This window comes from Alosa sapidissima, chromosome 3, assembly GCF_018492685.1.
Source record: "Alosa sapidissima isolate fAloSap1 chromosome 3, fAloSap1.pri, whole genome shotgun sequence".
Taxonomy (NCBI): domain Eukaryota; kingdom Metazoa; phylum Chordata; class Actinopteri; order Clupeiformes; family Clupeidae; genus Alosa; species Alosa sapidissima.
Window position 1 is genome coordinate 31,217,223 of NC_055959.1, and position 17,448 is coordinate 31,234,670.

The 17,448-nt window shown below is 39.9% G+C and overlaps 1 long non-coding RNA gene across 3 annotated transcripts; it reads right to left on the bottom strand.

Moving 5' to 3' along the window:
• Positions 1–3,197: 3,197 nt before the first annotated feature.
• On the bottom strand, positions 3,198–4,198 carry LOC121705600. 3 transcript variants are annotated; one of them, XR_006030837.1, is made up of 5 exons: positions 4,153–4,198; positions 3,969–4,077; positions 3,819–3,884; positions 3,465–3,544; positions 3,198–3,272 (listed from the first exon to the last, which is right to left on the bottom strand). It is a non-coding gene; the product is annotated as an uncharacterized LOC121705600 (long non-coding RNA). The 3 variants fall into 3 exon arrangements; XR_006030836.1 differs by lacking the exon at positions 3,198–3,272 and having other exon boundaries at positions 3,296–3,544; XR_006030835.1 differs by lacking the exons at positions 3,198–3,272; positions 3,465–3,544 and having other exon boundaries at positions 3,736–3,884.
• Positions 4,199–17,448: the final 13,250 nt, after the last annotated feature.

The window sequence follows — 17,448 nt, forward strand, 5'->3', positions numbered from 1 at the left end:
ATTCAGAGCACAAAGTGCAGAGATCTCTGTTAAATCAAGTTTAATACTTTTACATAGCTATCAGCTGAAGTCTGTAAGGCCTACAGTAGCCTATGTTAAGTGTGAAAAAAAGAAAGGGTGAAAGGATCAGATAGACAAACTGACAGGTGTGTGTGTGTGTGTGTAAGAGAGAGAAAGAGAAAGAGACACTAGCAGTGACAGTTGGCTGTTTAGCTGGCAGTTATACAATTTAGAATATCTAATAACCTGAAGCACATAGTGCTCTGTTCTTCATGGTTGGTGATATAGTGACTTTCTAGCCTTCTACATTTGAGCAAGCACATTTTCATAGTTCATGGTGGCAGAGTCTAGTTAGGTTATATTCTGAGGTGTGTCTTTCTGTTAGTCAGGTGATGGCACACATATTCTAAAAGAAACAGATTTTGGGCTATGTATCCAATGGCAGATATGTGTGGACTGGTGAATGACCCATCACTAGAGACATATTCCAAATTTCTTGTTTTTGCCCATGAGAGAGTATGGAGATTGGTGATCACAGATCAGCCAACGATTACAATGTTACAGTGCAGTTATTTTACAACAGAACAAAGCAGTTTGGCACAGGAACTGCTACAAATCCACCTGGAACAGTGAGCATCTGCAGCATGCTAACATTCACTACTAGAAATCATGTGAAGCAGGCAGGACTCAGTGTCTTCAGAAAAGACGTGGTAGACCATCTTCTGAACCTGCAGCAACACCTCAAACTGCATCAAGTCCATCTAGAGGGACTTTGTACACTTGTTCAGCAGCAGCTGCTGCCAGCATAGATAAGTGCTTCTTCTGTCAGAAGCAGACAAAAGAGCGTCTTCATGAGGTGTCCTCTTTCAATGCAGGCAACCAACCAAGAGATACAAGTAATATTTTGAAGTCACTGACCTTTAACAGGTAGCCAGTGTAGAGATGCTAGGATGGGGAAAATATGTTCATATTTTTTGTGTGTGTGAGCAGCTGCATTTTGTATAAGCTGTAAGCTCTTTAGAGGTATTCTTACAGCCAGTGTTATAGCATTGCAATAGTTTATCCTTGAGGTGACAAAAGCATGGATTCATTTCTCGGCATCTGGACTTCCTTATCTTTGAAATGTTCCTTAAATGGTAAAATGACGTTTTGGTGATCTGTTTTATGTGATTATTTAGTGCTAGGTCCTGGTCAATTATAACTCCTAGGTTTTTAACACTTGTGGATGAGGTCAGTGGAAGATCACTATATGTAGCCTGTGATGTGGATAGGATATCCCTCATATTTTTAGAACCTAAAACCTTGACTTCTGTTTCTGAGTTCAAAAGCAGGAAATTATTCGTCATCCATGTCTTTATATCTCTTATACATGTGTCAAGTTTGGCAGGCTTGGGTTAATTAACAGGGTTAATTCATCAGGTTTTATGGAGAGGTAAAGGGGAAAGTCTGTAGGAGTCGATTGCCGAGTGTGGCGTAACACGCTCTGGAAATTCACAATTTCGTTGCCGTTTAAAAAAAAAAAAAAAAAAAAAAAAAAAAAAAACATAGTCCAGTATTTCTTTCGAAATTGAAATGAAGTTGTATGCAACAGCAAACCCTAGCTTACTAACAGGTTGGAATTTTGAAATGTCACGTGACGTGATGTCGTGCAACGACGTGATGCAATCGACTCCTACGGACTTTCCCCTAAAGATGCCAGCTGCAGCAGCAACATTTCCGGAAAGGTACTGGCTTGATGAAATTAATTCTGGACTCTCTATCCGACCACATAAAGACCTCGGGATACTTTGGTTTGGCTTTAGGGACCCTCTACTCACTACCACCTAAGTGTAATGTTGTTTGGAACTGTAGAAGAGGTATAAAAATAGCGTTTTGTAGCGGCAAAATGACATGCCCTGGTCACTTCCAGGCTAACGAGTTTTGACTAAAAACGGTAACATCGAACTTTCTCAAAACACATCCGAATGACATGATTTTGATCAACTCAACGTATGTACTCCCAATCATCCGTAAACTGATCTAAAGTGCATTTTACTCCGGATAATTCCTTTAAGCTAGTTATCTTGGTCATTTATAATAGCCATCTCTATATAAGAAGGGGCAAAGCATCAGTGTGGATCTGGCCTTGTACAGGGATATATATTCCTTTTTCAGGACAGTCTGGGATAGTAGGCCTATATGTTGTGATAATATTTGCATATGTCTTATGTCACCCTATATATTTGCATCATGATCCCCCCCCCCCCCCCCCCCTTCATATTTTTTGCATTGTCACTAGAAAGAATGCCAGTAGAAATATATATTCATATCTGTGTAGGTGGGATTGTCTGGAATCTGGCAATATAAGAACCATGATGGTGGGATACTCTATGGCAGTGGTCCCCAAACTTTTTCTTCAGAGGGCCAGCTCACTATGCCTGGTTGTGAGAGAGGGCCAGAGACTCTGTATGTCAGTAACTGTAAATAGCTTAGTGCTGTGAACAGCAGTCTACCTTAGTTGAATATTAATCCATTACATTTAATGTAGGCTCGCAAACTAATACCATTGTTAGCGGTGTTTATTTTATATTGCCATCATGCCATATCAATATAAAATGTAATTCATGGGAATAACTCAAATTAAATACTAATAAAAATAGTTTTTAAAGTAGCCTATATTTTATTCAAAATTTGTGAACTCTGAACTCTGTGTCTTTGCATACACAGCTCAAGTTGTGAACAAACAATATCCTACAAATAATTTAAAGTTCTCAAAATGAGTTTTATGAAGTGCTGAAAAAAAACATCTGAAATGACCACCATTCTAACTTTCACTCACCTGGTGAGAACTGTGTGAACTCTGCTGTCTTTGTATGAATATTTGAACGAGTGAATAAGAAATAGAAATAATTGTTACAGAAATATGACTTGAATAGAAGTTAGGCCTATTAACAATTAATAGATAACCTTTTAGAATACCTTGATCACTGATGCAGTCAGCATAAGCCTATCTTACATTATTTGCAGGTACACTTGTGGTACCCGTCAAGCGGTATATCTTCGCAGGAGGACCCACAGATCTTTCCCTGAATGTAGTGTAGCTAATTCTATATGTTCCCCGCAAAGGGACAGTGGACAAGAGGCAGATATGTAAATGTATTTCAAATTTATTACAATTTAGTACAAAAGGAGTAGAAAAATTCTTAATCTTAAAATACTGCTATAAACTGGTGGATTTTCCTCAGTCTAGGAAGGTCGGATCAGCCAATGCAAAACCCCTGCTCAGGAGGACCCTGGTGAGACAGAAAGACAGCAACCCAACACCAGACGAAGCATGCAACACAGCAAGCACTACACACTCAAGATCTTCAGATTCCACTACAAAATGTCACACGTGTCCTGTTGCAGCAAGCACTACACACTTAAGGTCTTTAGATACCACTACAAAATATCACACCGTGTTGTAGTTATAGACTAGTACACACCAAGACAGTGTCTCCCAATGTGGTCCCTTGGCAAGAAGGGGCAAAGCATCAGTGTGGATCCGGCCTTGTACAGGGATAGCCTAAGCAGAGGACATAGTTAGGGAGGAGAACCACCAGCATCAATAGCACCACTTGTTAATGTACAATGCTACTATGAACGGGGCACATGGGTAGTAGGCCCAGAGGCAAAGTCAGATAACCAACCAAACAAACACAATAAAGAAATGCATACAAGTTACAGGAAAACAGTGGCTGGCCTGGTCCCTTTTAGGAGAGAACAAGCATGTTAGTTGCCAGCCTCATTAAACAACATAGCATAGTCCACTCAAACATAGCTAGAAAATATAGGCCTACTTTTCAATATGCTCAACTGTCCACAGCTCATTGACACATGAGGGCAAAAAGGTGAATGTTCCGTTGCTACGGACAGAGAAAGTAGTTTAAGACATGTTCCAATGCAGGTATAAAACATTCAATGAAAAATGTGCATATTAAGAAATTTACCAATGCAGCCCAGCAGCTCAGGTCACAATGAGGTGATCACAAATGTTAAAACTCCATGCAGAAGCCTGTGTCCTCCGTGAAGAGTAGACACAACCTTCTAGAAATTACCCTGATAAAATGAAATAAATAAGTATTAAAATTCAAATGGCAGTGATTAAACATGCTCTACCATGACCAACAGTACCTGCATGAAAAGGGAGCCCAACTCGCACAATAGTGTCCAGCACCAACACAAAGAGAATCTGAAAAAAACTCAAAAAATACTCCATAGAAATGCATGGGGCTAGTTTGTCACGCCAATATGGCCGTTGTCTACACATATCCCACCCCTTCCTCGGCAAAACGTCGACATGTGAATACATTGAGCCAATCATGTGGTGTGATGTGAATACATTGAGCCAATCATATTGTGTGTTGTGAAGACATCGTGCCAATCATGTGTTGTGATCTCGCCGCTGGAGCAAGATTGGTGTCGTGAAGCCTTGCGCACGCGCAGTTCGACCCAAAGACTGTGCCCGATGAGTGCCCATAAAACGTTGGTATATGGCCGCCGAGTGGAGGGACTTGCCTAAAAGGACTTTGACTGAGCCTACATGTAGCTGGTTATGACTGTGAACTCCCATGGTGCTGTGCAGTGTGTGTGTGTGGAATATTGATGTTGGTTTTAGTGAGTGTAATTGCGTTTACCTTGTCATGTATGTGTTAGCTTGTGTAGTCTTCCTTTATCCAATCTATATCCCATATACAATCTACCTTTTATTGGCAAAATTATTGAAAAAGTAGTCTTTAATCAATTAACCACCTTTCTAACATCAAATGGGTATTTTTTATTACTTTCAGTCTGGTTTTCGGGCAAATCACAGCACTGAAACAGCTCTCATTAAAGTTTTCAATGACATACGCCTCAACACAGACTCAGGTAACACATCAGTCCTAGTGCTACTGGACCTTAGTGCTTTTGATCACAATATTTTACTACACAGACTAGAACACTGGGTTGGATTTACAGGCATAGTTATCAGCTGGCTAAAATCATATCTACAAGAAAGGAGCTTCTTTGTTGCCATCGGAAACTGTACCTCAACCAACATCCTTGACCTGTGGTGTTCCCCAGGGGTCAATCTTGGGGCCACTATTATTCAACCTCTATATGCTCCCACTTGGACAAATCATCCAAAATAATTTGCTTTCATATCATAGCTATGCAGATTTACAAATTACTATATCATATAGTAATTTGTAGTAAATATATCATATCATAGCTACACAAATTTACTTAGCTCTGTCACCAAACGACTATGGTCCTCTTGAATCTATGTGTCAGTGTATAGAACAGATCACCACCTGCATGTCTCAAAAATGTTTTCAGCTGAACAAAGAAAAAACTGTAATTATATTTGGTAAAAAGGTGGAAAGAGTTAGGGTTGCTACTCTCCTTGACACAAAAGGGTTGAAGGCAAAGTATACTGTTAAAAATCTTGGTGTATTAATTGACAGTGATCTAAAATTCAACAGCCACATGAAAGCGATAACTAAATCAGCTTTTTACCACCTCAAAAAATGGCCAAACTCAGAGGGCTGATGTCAAAACATGACTTAGAAAAACTCATTCATGCATTTATCTCCAGCAGGGTTGATTACTGCAATGGACTGTTCACAGGCCTTCCTAAAAAGACTATTAAACAGCTTCAGGTGATACAAAATGCAGCAGCTAGGATTCTAACAAAAACTAAAAGAACTGACCACATTACTCATTCTTAAAGGCCGTGTTGCAGGGTTCATTTTCCAACGAATTTGCACAATTTGCTTGTTGGTAATAAACAATTAAACTGTTATCCACTGTATTTGATAGATATATATACGGAATATAATACGAAAAAGCAGGTACTATTTCACAGCGTTTGAAGTGATTCTCCTTCCCCCCACAATGCATTGCATTACATCACCTTGGGGAGGCTACAGACCAAAGCCCACCTTGAGACCCTTGAGAGTAACGAGAGAGGAGTAAAGAGAGACGAGTAAGGGATTGTTCAGCAGTAGATAGCGCAGATTATAGATAAATAGATAGGCTATAGATAGCCTAGATATGTATATAGACAGGTAGATAGATAGCTAGATAGATCATGTCATATGCTGGTCACGGGGGGAGCTCCTCGACCAGCGGCCAAAATGCACTCGCTTCCCTAGTTACTGCAGCTCTCCACCACAGTTTCCATCGGGACGGCACAGCCCACACAAGCACCTGCAAAACTGCGACTTGCCCATATTATCTCCCTCTTTGGTAAGCCGTACCCTGACGATGTCAATGGCAATCAATCACGAGCAGTAGTTATCGAAAATATTCATGCTGAAGACACGACCAGCCTAATCGGCGGTGGCTAGAAGCTAAGTTTGCAACAACAGGGGTGGCTCACAGGTGGGACTGGAAAGTTTGTCAGACACCAAACAGGACGAGGACCACAAAAGCGTCACGTTCAAACGTTTATTTAAGGGTTGGGGGTTTCAGGGGTTCCGGGGGGGGGGTACAGGAGTTCCAAGAGTCTGCGTGTGTGTGTTCCCCCAGTAGCCGAACAGCGATGGCAGGAGCTGGATGATCCGGGAAGTCCTGGGGGAAACACACACACAACAGCAATTGAAACGAAGCAGCAGTACAGTCAAGGACTAAGCGGTAGTCGTAGAAGAGGGACGGAAGGCAGGTCAAGATTACCGGGGCTGGAGAACACAGAAGTAGTCGAGCGGGTCCGGGATCACAGGCAAAGAGTCAGAGGCGTTTTCAAAAACAGGCAGGTAACTGGTGCTGGTTGCAGACGATCTGACAAGTGTGGACTGAAAAGCAAGGCTTTATATAGAGGGCATGATGAGTGGTGAATGCAGTGCAGCTGGTAGGTAACGAGGGTGAGGCAGAGCAGAGCAGGAACAGGTGGAGGTCATCAGACTTCAATCAGCACGTGTTACCAGGCAGAGAGAGAGCTCATGACAAAGTTAGCCCATAGCTATCATGATGCTTTATATTCTGATCTTCTGACTAAGTTTGCCCGGTAGCCTACTTATCTGAACTAACGACATGATCACTATCACTAGACATAAAGAAAATGTTGACTTTCACTCGGTGCTGTTCATTGACCGTAACAAAAAAAGTGTTGTAACATTATAAGCATAATGCATTGAACTAAATAGGTGCATTATGTAGCCTCATAACGAGGCCTCTCAAATTCAGAAAATTGCATTAAACTAAAATCGGAAGACATTGTTATCTTTGTTAGACCATAGGGTCGTCATATAAATGCTGTAACGAAATTCAAAGTGTAAATATACAAACTTTATGTTGAAAGTGTAACCGCGACTGTTTCCCATAGGAATGAATGTAAAACATACCCTCCAAAACGAGACCTCCCGAAATTCAGAAAAAAATTACTAAATTGATATCAGGCACCGTTATTACCATTGGTAGATCATAGGGTAGCTGTGATATAAATGCTGTGACGAAATTCGAAGTGTAAATATACAAACTTTATGTTGAAAGTGTAACCGCGATGTCCATTGAAATGCATTGAAATGAATGAAGCGCAGATCATGTAGTTCCCAACGTGACGTCATCACCGAATTGCGTAAAAAACCCCCGCTAATGCTAAAAACAACAAAAACTGGCATTTAACACCATTTGGAGACATTTTTAAAAATTATATACATATATTGAGTGCTTTATGTACCCATTAATCAACAGTGGTGGTTAACCTGCAACACAGGCTTTAAGTCCTTGCACTGGCTTCCAGTAAGGCACAGAATTTTTAAACACTATTATTATGACCGCCGCGCAGCGAAGCGGCGGTCATATAGGTTTAGTCAGATTTTTTTTTTTTTTTTCTTTTTCGCATGTCCAAATTTCCGTCAATGATTCCCGGGACACTGAAAGACCGGGGTAGACAAAACTTGGTGGGCATGTAACCCCATATGGATAGCATGGAACCATCGTTTTTCGTTTTGATCTGTAGCCCCCCCGCTGGACTGCACCCCCCGAAAGGAGGGTAGGGCAGACACAGTTTTCTGTGAATATCTCGAGAACCGTAAGGTTTAGGAGGACCACCTTTTTTTTGTATGTTGATCTCAAGGGGCCATGTCAACCCATTCCATAACCACTAATTTCATGTATAGCGCCACCTAGTTAAACACAAAAAAGTAAAAATGAGGTGTTGTAATCGTAGGTATCTGTGACCTAACATAGTCAAAACTGCACGAAATTGGAAGTGTAGGATCATTTTGACACCTTCTGAATGCACGCCAAGTTTCGTGGAATTTTGTTCATGGGGGGCCACACAATAAATTAATTTCTGTTATATTACACCAACTGGCCTGTAGGGGGCCGGGCACAGTTTTCTGTGAATATCTCGAGAACCGTAGGGCCTAGGAGAATCAACCTTTTTTATGTATGTTGATCTTAAGGGGCCATGTCAACCTATCCATTAACCCCTCATTTCATGTATAGCGCCACCTAGTTTAAAATGAAAAAGCAAAAATGAGGTGTTGTAATCGCAGGTATCTCTGGCTGACATGGTCAAAACTGCACGAAATTGGAAGTGTATGATCATTATGACACCCTCTGAATATATGCTAACTTTCATTGAATTTTGTTTATGGGGGGCCATATAATAAATTAATTTATGTGTACATTTAGTGACTGTACACCAACTGTCCTGTAGATGGTTGAACAGACTTTTCTGTGAATATCTTGAGAATTGTAGGGCCTAGAATGACCAGTTGTTTGCGTATGCTTGCCTCCAGGGCCCATGTAAAGCCATTCCATATGCACACATGTGCATACACAGATACACTATATATTATACTATATTATACTATACACATATGTTCACAGTAGACATATGTACGCACACATACACACACAGTAGACATATGTACGCATGCATGCACATGCACACACACAGGGGCAAACACAGGGGGCAAACACAGGCACACACACAAGCACATGCACACACACACACACACATACACATAAACACGTACACTTACATGCACATAATTCAGGAATTTCTCAGAAATATGAACAGGCAAGATGGGGGCGGGGTTGTATAAAATCATAGTAGGGTTGTATAAAATGTGTTATACATATGAAATTTATGAATTAATCATGTTTTTGTAATTTTTGTCTGGCAGATACCTGTGGGAATTGAGTGTTCATAATGCAATTCAGTGAGACAGTTAGAATCATATAGCCTATGCCTTTCATCTTTTGTTTTTAGCCAGCAGCCAGACCAGCAGATACCTTGACTTTGCTGAATTACTGAAGCTAAACAGGCTGAGTTAGTACTTGGGTAAGAGATCTTTTTGGAAGAGTAGGTTCCTGATGGAAGTGGTGTTAGTGGTTGCCCAGTAGGTGGCACTCTTCCCTGTGGCCAAAAGCCACCAAACAAATATTGATCCTAATACCCTATTGCAGTAACAGGACACTGTACTGGGGAGATGTTGTCCTTTGTATGAGATGTTAAATTGAGGTTCTGACTCTGTGTTGTTAAAGATTCCATGGCACTTTTTGCAGAGTTTGGTTTTGTGATTTGCTGGTTAAATTCCCAACTTGGTTCATTCAATTTGGTCTAGTAATCATCCTCCCAGTGTGTAATTGGTTCATTCACTCTTTCACTCTCCACCTGAATGTAGTGTGTGATGAACATTCTGGCACATAATGGCTGTTGCGCATCACTTAAATGCAGGGTCAGTTCTGCCTATACGCATACATGCGCAAGTTGCGTAGGGCCCCGCAAGTTAATGAAGGCTCCCTCCCCCGTCTCCCCTTGAGTCAAGCTGACAGACACGTATGCAGTTATATCGACAGTGAATCATACAGTAGGAAGATAAAACCGAATTAGCATTCAGGGCATGAAAAACGAAAAAACTTCACGAGAATGAACAGCGGGAACAGCAGTCGGGTGAACTTGTGTTCGTTCCATGGTTTGATGTCTACACGCATCTCTCAAGCGCGTGTTGCTGCCTTAGCTTAGGCCTACCTAAGAGGGAAGTGAATCCCCTGCGGCTTGCTTGCCAGCCTTTCCAGGTACTTCGCAAAGTTTATGCTGTAAATGCGCTCATGATAACGTGCAGCTCGAGATGAACCTAGCAGTTTTTCAGCAGAAACATGCGGAAACCCGTCGAAATAAATCGGTGGTTTCACTCTTATACTCTTATACGTGATTTACTCCCATACATTTTAAAAGTAAATGTTTACAATATTTCAGTCAAGCTTTAGTTGATTTAGATATCTTACAACTCAACGTCGGCGATGCGAAATGGAAAGTAGCCTAATTAAGCTGAGCAGCTGCAGCTGTCAGCTGTATGCAGCAGGATGATTGGTGGCACATGCACATCTAAAGAGTCAAAAACAAATTGAGCTTGTTTACGCAGACTAACGTTCTAAAAAGATCCTAAATAGCCTATCCCATTCTTCCATCCTTTAGTCATTAGAGCAACTTTATTAGTAGGCTAACCTGATCCACACCAATCATCCTCATACAACGCCAGCCTCTCCGTCTTTTCTTGTAACTCCTTGCTCAAACTCTCAATCCTCGTTTCGAGGAATTTAGTCCGCTGGACTGCGGCTTTCTTTTGCCTCTGTTGAACTGATCAAGTTGATGATGTCATTGGCAATCTTCACCACCTTTTGGGCCAAACTGCTCATTTGCACGTTCTCATCACAAGACTCGTACTGTAAACAAAGTACAAATGATAGACAATAAGTAGCCTATGTTTTAGCGATGTTTAATCTATTGTCATAATGTGGCAGTAACGTTACATTCTAATCGTTACATTACAAAACTATTCTAACCAAGAAAGCAAATTCTTCTCATTATAGCCTAAATTATTATTATTATTATTATTATTATTCAGTAGGCTATAACCTGTGTTTACGGTCCGTTCATGCTATGCGTCTGCTTGTGCTGTTTAGGCTAAACTATAGCCTAGGCTACGCTAGCATAGTTAACAGTTACAATTTTGTATGCATATACATTTTGTTTCTTACAGTCAAAATTTGAAACCTCTCCCTCAGATAGGAATTATCTTCAGAGTCCAATTTTGCAATCTTAGACGGTGAAGAAAACGCCATTTCGTCGACTTGAAAATGATAGTTCTTTAACCTACACTTTCTTGTTCTTTACAACTTCTTGCTCGAACACTGATTTTCTATTGGTCATGCGTTATACTGCCTCTTACGCATTGTTAGCACAACAGACGCGCAGTCAGAGCGGGATGTGGGAAATATGTCCTCTGCAGTGCTGATAAAAAAGAACCATCGTCCCCCTCACTTTTGATAAGGGAAAAGAATCTTATAGGTAGGCCTACCCTAAATAATAATATAAGCTAAACACTAACTATGTAAAACTCTTTAGCGCAGTAAACACACATCATTTAGTGCCTTTATGCATAAAGCGAACGCATTCATGTTTGTCAATGCCAAGTATAGATTGCAATCTAATGCAGATAAGTCTTACATGCTATTAATATGACACAGGTTTTGACCAGAGATGAAGCTAAAGGTGAATATATTATTGGATCAGCAGGTAGCCTAAAACGAGACGTCCAAGTTCCACTCGCATGGCCAGACTCACTAACCCTAGCACAACCATTTACAGCAGTTTTGAGAACCACTAATGAGATGCTTAGAAAGACTTGTAATTTCTAGATGATAACCTCCACCAAATGAAAGCCTGAGCTTTGCACAGCCTAACTAAATGGAGACAAAAAACGGTTTCAATTTGAGGATGTCAAATAGGCCTACGCCTATAAACATATGTGACGTTGTACTACAAAGTTGCAATTCTACCCAAAAATATAGCTGCAAGCAGCAATGAGGGGGCCAAGCAGGCAGTTCAGCAGTCCAGAAGTCCAGATTTGCCATGCAACTCAATGCCGTGGCATCAGGCATATGGCATTAAGCAGTCACAACAAGTTCCATGTCAAACAACCCAAGATTGGCTGAGTTACAAGGTCAAGTTTCACATCAAAACATAACTGATTTTGTGTGGCTGAACCAGGGCTGAGTGTCGCCGCCCCCTCACCCAGCCAGCCCACCGCCGCAACCGCCCCTGCCCGTCCCGTCCCACCCCGCCCCACCCTTGCACGCACGCATTAGAATTAACTGGATGGAACTCGCTGTCATCAGTTTCACATCAAAAATAAAAGATTGACTGAGATATGATCACACTTGCTGTGATTTAAACATAGAGGTCAACAATTGACGTCATAGGGTGTGTTGAACTCGGCTTGGCCCAAGGATTCCAATGATACCTCATTTTGCCATTCGGGTCAACAGGTCAAAAGTTACGTCCGTAAACACAAGTCCAACTTTGGCCTGTTGGTGGCGCTAGAGCGCTTGAGGTGCCGGCATGAAACTTGGTGAAATGAATTATTGGACTGTCCCCAATTAGTGTGCAAAATTTCACAACTTTTCACCAGACGGTTCTATGGGCTGCCATTGACTTCCATTGCAAAATAATGCGCATCAGCAACTACTGGCCAAAATGCATTTTTGTCAATTACGGAGCCCCCTAGAGGTCAAATGTCACCAAATTTCTTGAGCGTCCTCCCGATGTGGTCTGAGGTACATGTACTAAGTTTGGTTTTGATACATGAAAGCGTTGCTGAGATATGAAATCACTTCCTGTTTGGCGGCTTCGCCGCAAATTTTGATTGGCTGGTACAGGCCAAAGCTTCTGTCAATTGTTCCAGAACGCAATGCACTCATCAGGCATGGTCTGAAGATGGTCTCTGCCAATTTTGGTGAGGAACAGATGAAATTTGTGACCTGCCAAAACTTTTATGTGTTTTCTATTTAATCCAATATGGCGGCCGAATCAATTATGATGACATCACAAGTTTGCTTGGGTCGGCCTAAGGACCTTCAACAGTAGTACCAGACACCACTAGTGGGTTTCAATTCTAAGCACAACTGCTGCTACAGGCCAAAAGGCATGTTTCTTAATTACAGCGCCCCCTAGAGGTCAAAGGTCACCAGATTTCTTGAGCGTCCCCCTGATTGGGTCCTGAGTCCATGGACTAAGTTTGGTTATGATAGATGAATGGGTTGCTGAGATATGAGCTCACTTCCTGTTTGGCGGCTTCGCCGCAAATTTCGATTGGCTGTTACGCGCGAACGGTTTTAGTTCCGAAGACAAAAAGCAATGCATTAATGAGGCATGGCCTGAAGATCATGTGTGTCAAGTTTGGTGACGATCGGACAAAATTTGTGACCTGTGAAAGATTAGTTTCACTTTCACTAAAATCCAATATGGCGGAAAATCCATCATGGCGGAAAATGACGTCATAGGGTGCGTTGAACTCAGCTTGGTCCAAGGATTCAAAGGATAGCTCATTTTTCAAAATCGAGCCAACGGGTCAGAAGTTACGTGCGTGAAAGTATGTCCAACTTTGGCCTGTTGGTGGCGCTAGAGTGCTCGGGGTGCGGACTTAAAACTTGCTGAAATTAATCATGGTGTACTGCCTAATTAGTGTGCCAAATTTCACAACTTTTCACCAGACGGTTCTATGGGCTGCCATAGACTTCAATGGCAGAGGATTTATAATAATAAGAAAACTAAGAAACACAATGGGTGCCTTCGCAGCTTCGCTGCTTGGCCCCCAATTAAAGTCACCACCATTTACAGCCCCCACCCCCTACCCCAATGGAAAGTTTCAAAACACCCCAACATCTATTTATGATGCTAACCATTTATTCTATTGTTATAGTATAATAATGACTTGTGGACAAAAGAACGTTATAGAATGAATTCAATAATTTATTAAACAAACATAATACAGACATTATCTAATCTATAATACACACTAGCCTGCATGTAATAGCCATAGGCTAATTAAAATAAATAAATACATTTGCCAATACTCTAATTCAAAATAATACATCCAAATAATAAAAAATAGATAGGCTATAAATAACTGTTATAAACAAATTAACAACACAAATGAAAACTAAACTAAACAATTACACACGAAACACAACAGCATTGATAATCAACCATGCTTGGAACAGACAAATCGAACATTGCCTAAACAATTAGACTATCTTAACATAGTCTACAAAACAACAAATTAACTCTCTTTTCCTTCCTCTTCTTGTTGTACACATGGCCGAGTCGTTGTTGGCGGTGGCACATCTGAAAAGTAACAAATGAGCAGGTGACTTTCTGATATTTAAATTGACCACTCCTATAATTAAGATTGTTTACGTAGAATAATGTTCTAAAAGAATCCCATTCATCCATCCTTTAGTCATTAGAGCAACTTTATTAGTAGGCTAACCTGATCCACACCAATCATCCTCATACAACGCCAGCCTCTCCGTCTTTTCTTGTAACTCCTTGCTCAAACTCTCAATCCTCTTTTCGAGGAATTTAGTCCGCTGGACTGCGGCTTTTTTTTGCCTCTGTTGAATTAATCAAGTTGATGGTATCATTGGCGATCTTCACCACCTTTTGGGCCAAACTGCTCCTTTGCACGTTCTCATCACAAGACTCGTAGGCTACTGTAAACAAAGTACAAATGGTAGACAAAGACGATAAGTAGCCTATGTTTTAGCGATGTTTAATCTATTGTCATAATGTGGCAGTAACGTTACATTCTAATCGTTACATTACAAAACAATTCTAACTAAAAAAGCAAATTCTTCTCATTATAACCTAAATTATTTTTATTTATTTTTCTTCAGTAGGCTATAACCTGTTCACGGTCCGTTCATGCTATGCGTCTGCTTGTGCTGTTTAGGCTAAACTATAGCCTAAACTATAGCCTAAACTACGCTAGCATAGTTAACAGTTAAAATTTTGTATGCATATACGTTTTGTTTCTTACAGTCAAAATTTGAAACCGCCATTTCGTCGACTTGAAAATGATAGTTCTTTAACCTAAACTTTCTAGTTCTTCACAAGTTCTTGCTCGAACACTGATTTTCTATTGGTCATGCGTTATACTGCCTCTTACGATCCCGTATACGTCCCGTATAACGTGGGAGATGTGTCCTCTGCAGTGCTGAAAAAAAAAAAAAACATCGTATCCCTCACTTTTGATAAGGGAAAAGAACCTTATACGTAGGCCTACCCTAAATAATAATAAGCTAAACACTAACTATGTAAAACTCTTTAGCGCAGTAAGCACACATCATTTAGTGGCTTTATGCATTCATGTTTGTCAATGCCAAGTATAGATTGCAATCTAATGCAGATACGGCTTATGCTATTAATATGACACAGGTTTTGACCAGAGATGAACCTAAAAGTGAATATATTAATGGATCAGCAGGTAAGACGAGACGTCCAAGTTCCACTCGCATGGCCAGACTCACTAACCCTAGCACAACCATTTACAGCAGTTTTGAAAACCACTGATGGGATGCTTAGAAAGACTTGTAATTTCTAGATGATAACCTACACAAACAAAATGATTTCTGTCAATTAAAACTCTTTATCAGTGCAAATTTATTTATGAACATACTCATTTATTGTGATGTCCAAGTTGTTAGTGTTTGTTTCACGCATGCAGTGTGTGATTTGGCTGAGCCAACCAAGCAGCGTGCCTGTCTTCAGCTTAAAGTTTCTGGGGGCCGGCCTTTATTTGGCCTGGTATAAATAGAATCAGTCCCAGGTATAATGTGAGAATTTATAGTAGCCTAGCCTGCTCATCCCAACATTAGCTGTTATGTGTATTGTTTATTGATAACAAACTCAATAGCTTACTAATCAACTCGTTTTCACTAACTTACTAACTTCACTACATTATAAGTCTTACCCAACGTTATTGTTCTAAATCATTTATCTCAAACATCATATTGGCTACTTCAATTACCTTGGTGCATAAATCCCAGAGAGTAGGCTACCACACCCCAGAGTGATGTATAGCATTCTTACGCGTTCAATGTGGGAAAAGATCCTTGATTAGCTCCGCTTTAACCCTCTCTGGTGTGGGGTCCTAAACAAGCTGGGAATTTAGCGATGTTACATGTACGTCTGCCTGTCAGTAGGCCTAACTATTTGATCATGTAGGCTATTTGGATCATAAACATGATGAACTTTTGTTCATTCATGGCTTCATAAAATATCAACATCCCATGTTGCTATTAAATAATTCTATCATTGGCCCAAGTAGTGGGAAATAAATTAACAAAACTCAAATTCAAGCAGAATTGCACATAGGCTTGCAAGAAGCTTGTAGAGTGCAGATCTGGCGTTATGCTCATCTCACAGTTTTGATCTTTTTTATCAACAAAAATTTTGAAAACAAACAATGGTATTATCTTAATATTCTGGCAAGTTTAAAATATGATGGTCGAAAGTGAACCTGAGGTGACAATCCAATATGACTATAAGTTTGTGTTCACAATTTGATTCCCCTCGCTTTAAAAATTTCTCCTGCGCCCCTGTGGCACAATATTCCTTAAATAATAAAATTGAGATGAATAGTTGTTACAATGTGTAGTTAATATTTCAACACAATGAAAATACTTTGCATTGTCAATAAATAATGTTTTATTACAATCAATACATAGAAAAATGTTATTTTATGTCTAACGTCTTATACTTTATATCTAAGAATAAAATTATACAACAAAAACCTCACAAAAAAATGCTCCAAGCCTCCACCAAATGAAGGCCTGAACTTTGCACAGCCTAAGTAAAAACAAAAAACAGTTTTTTCCCCCCTCTTTTTTCCACCTCAACATATGTTATACAACCAATCATAATGAGGTGTGGAAAAAAGAAAGTTGTAAAATTCATAAAATCATTTATTAAACAAATATTCACACATTAAACACACAAACAATATGTATGCTATACATATAATAACCATATACTAATTAAAATAATTACACAAAACTGCAAATATTAAAAAATGAATAATAATAACAATAATAATAATAATACTACTACTAATAATAACAACAATAAATAACTAAACATGAACAAACATGCTTGACCTAAAACAAAAATACAATTATCTGAATAATTATATTAAACACACCCTACATACACAAAAACACACACACAGACAAATCATGCGCAGACACAAAGGCTGAAAACACACACACACACACACACACAAACACACTCAAACACATGCACTCATACACACACACACACACACACACACACACACATAAAAAACAAACTCACATGTAAACACACACAAACACACTCCACACAAATAAACTCACACAGAAACACACTATACACAAAAACAACCACACGCTCTGCACACACTCAATTACAGACACAAAAATATTGGACAAAATAAAACATAACAACAACTTGAAAAGCATGACTTCTTTTTGTGTACCAAATGTGCTGGACTGGGCGGCGGTCATATTTTGTACCGCTCTGCGGTACATCTAGTTTAACTATTAACTAACTATTATAAACTATTGCTTGCTTTTAAATCAGTAAATGGAGCAGGACCTATAAATACCTAT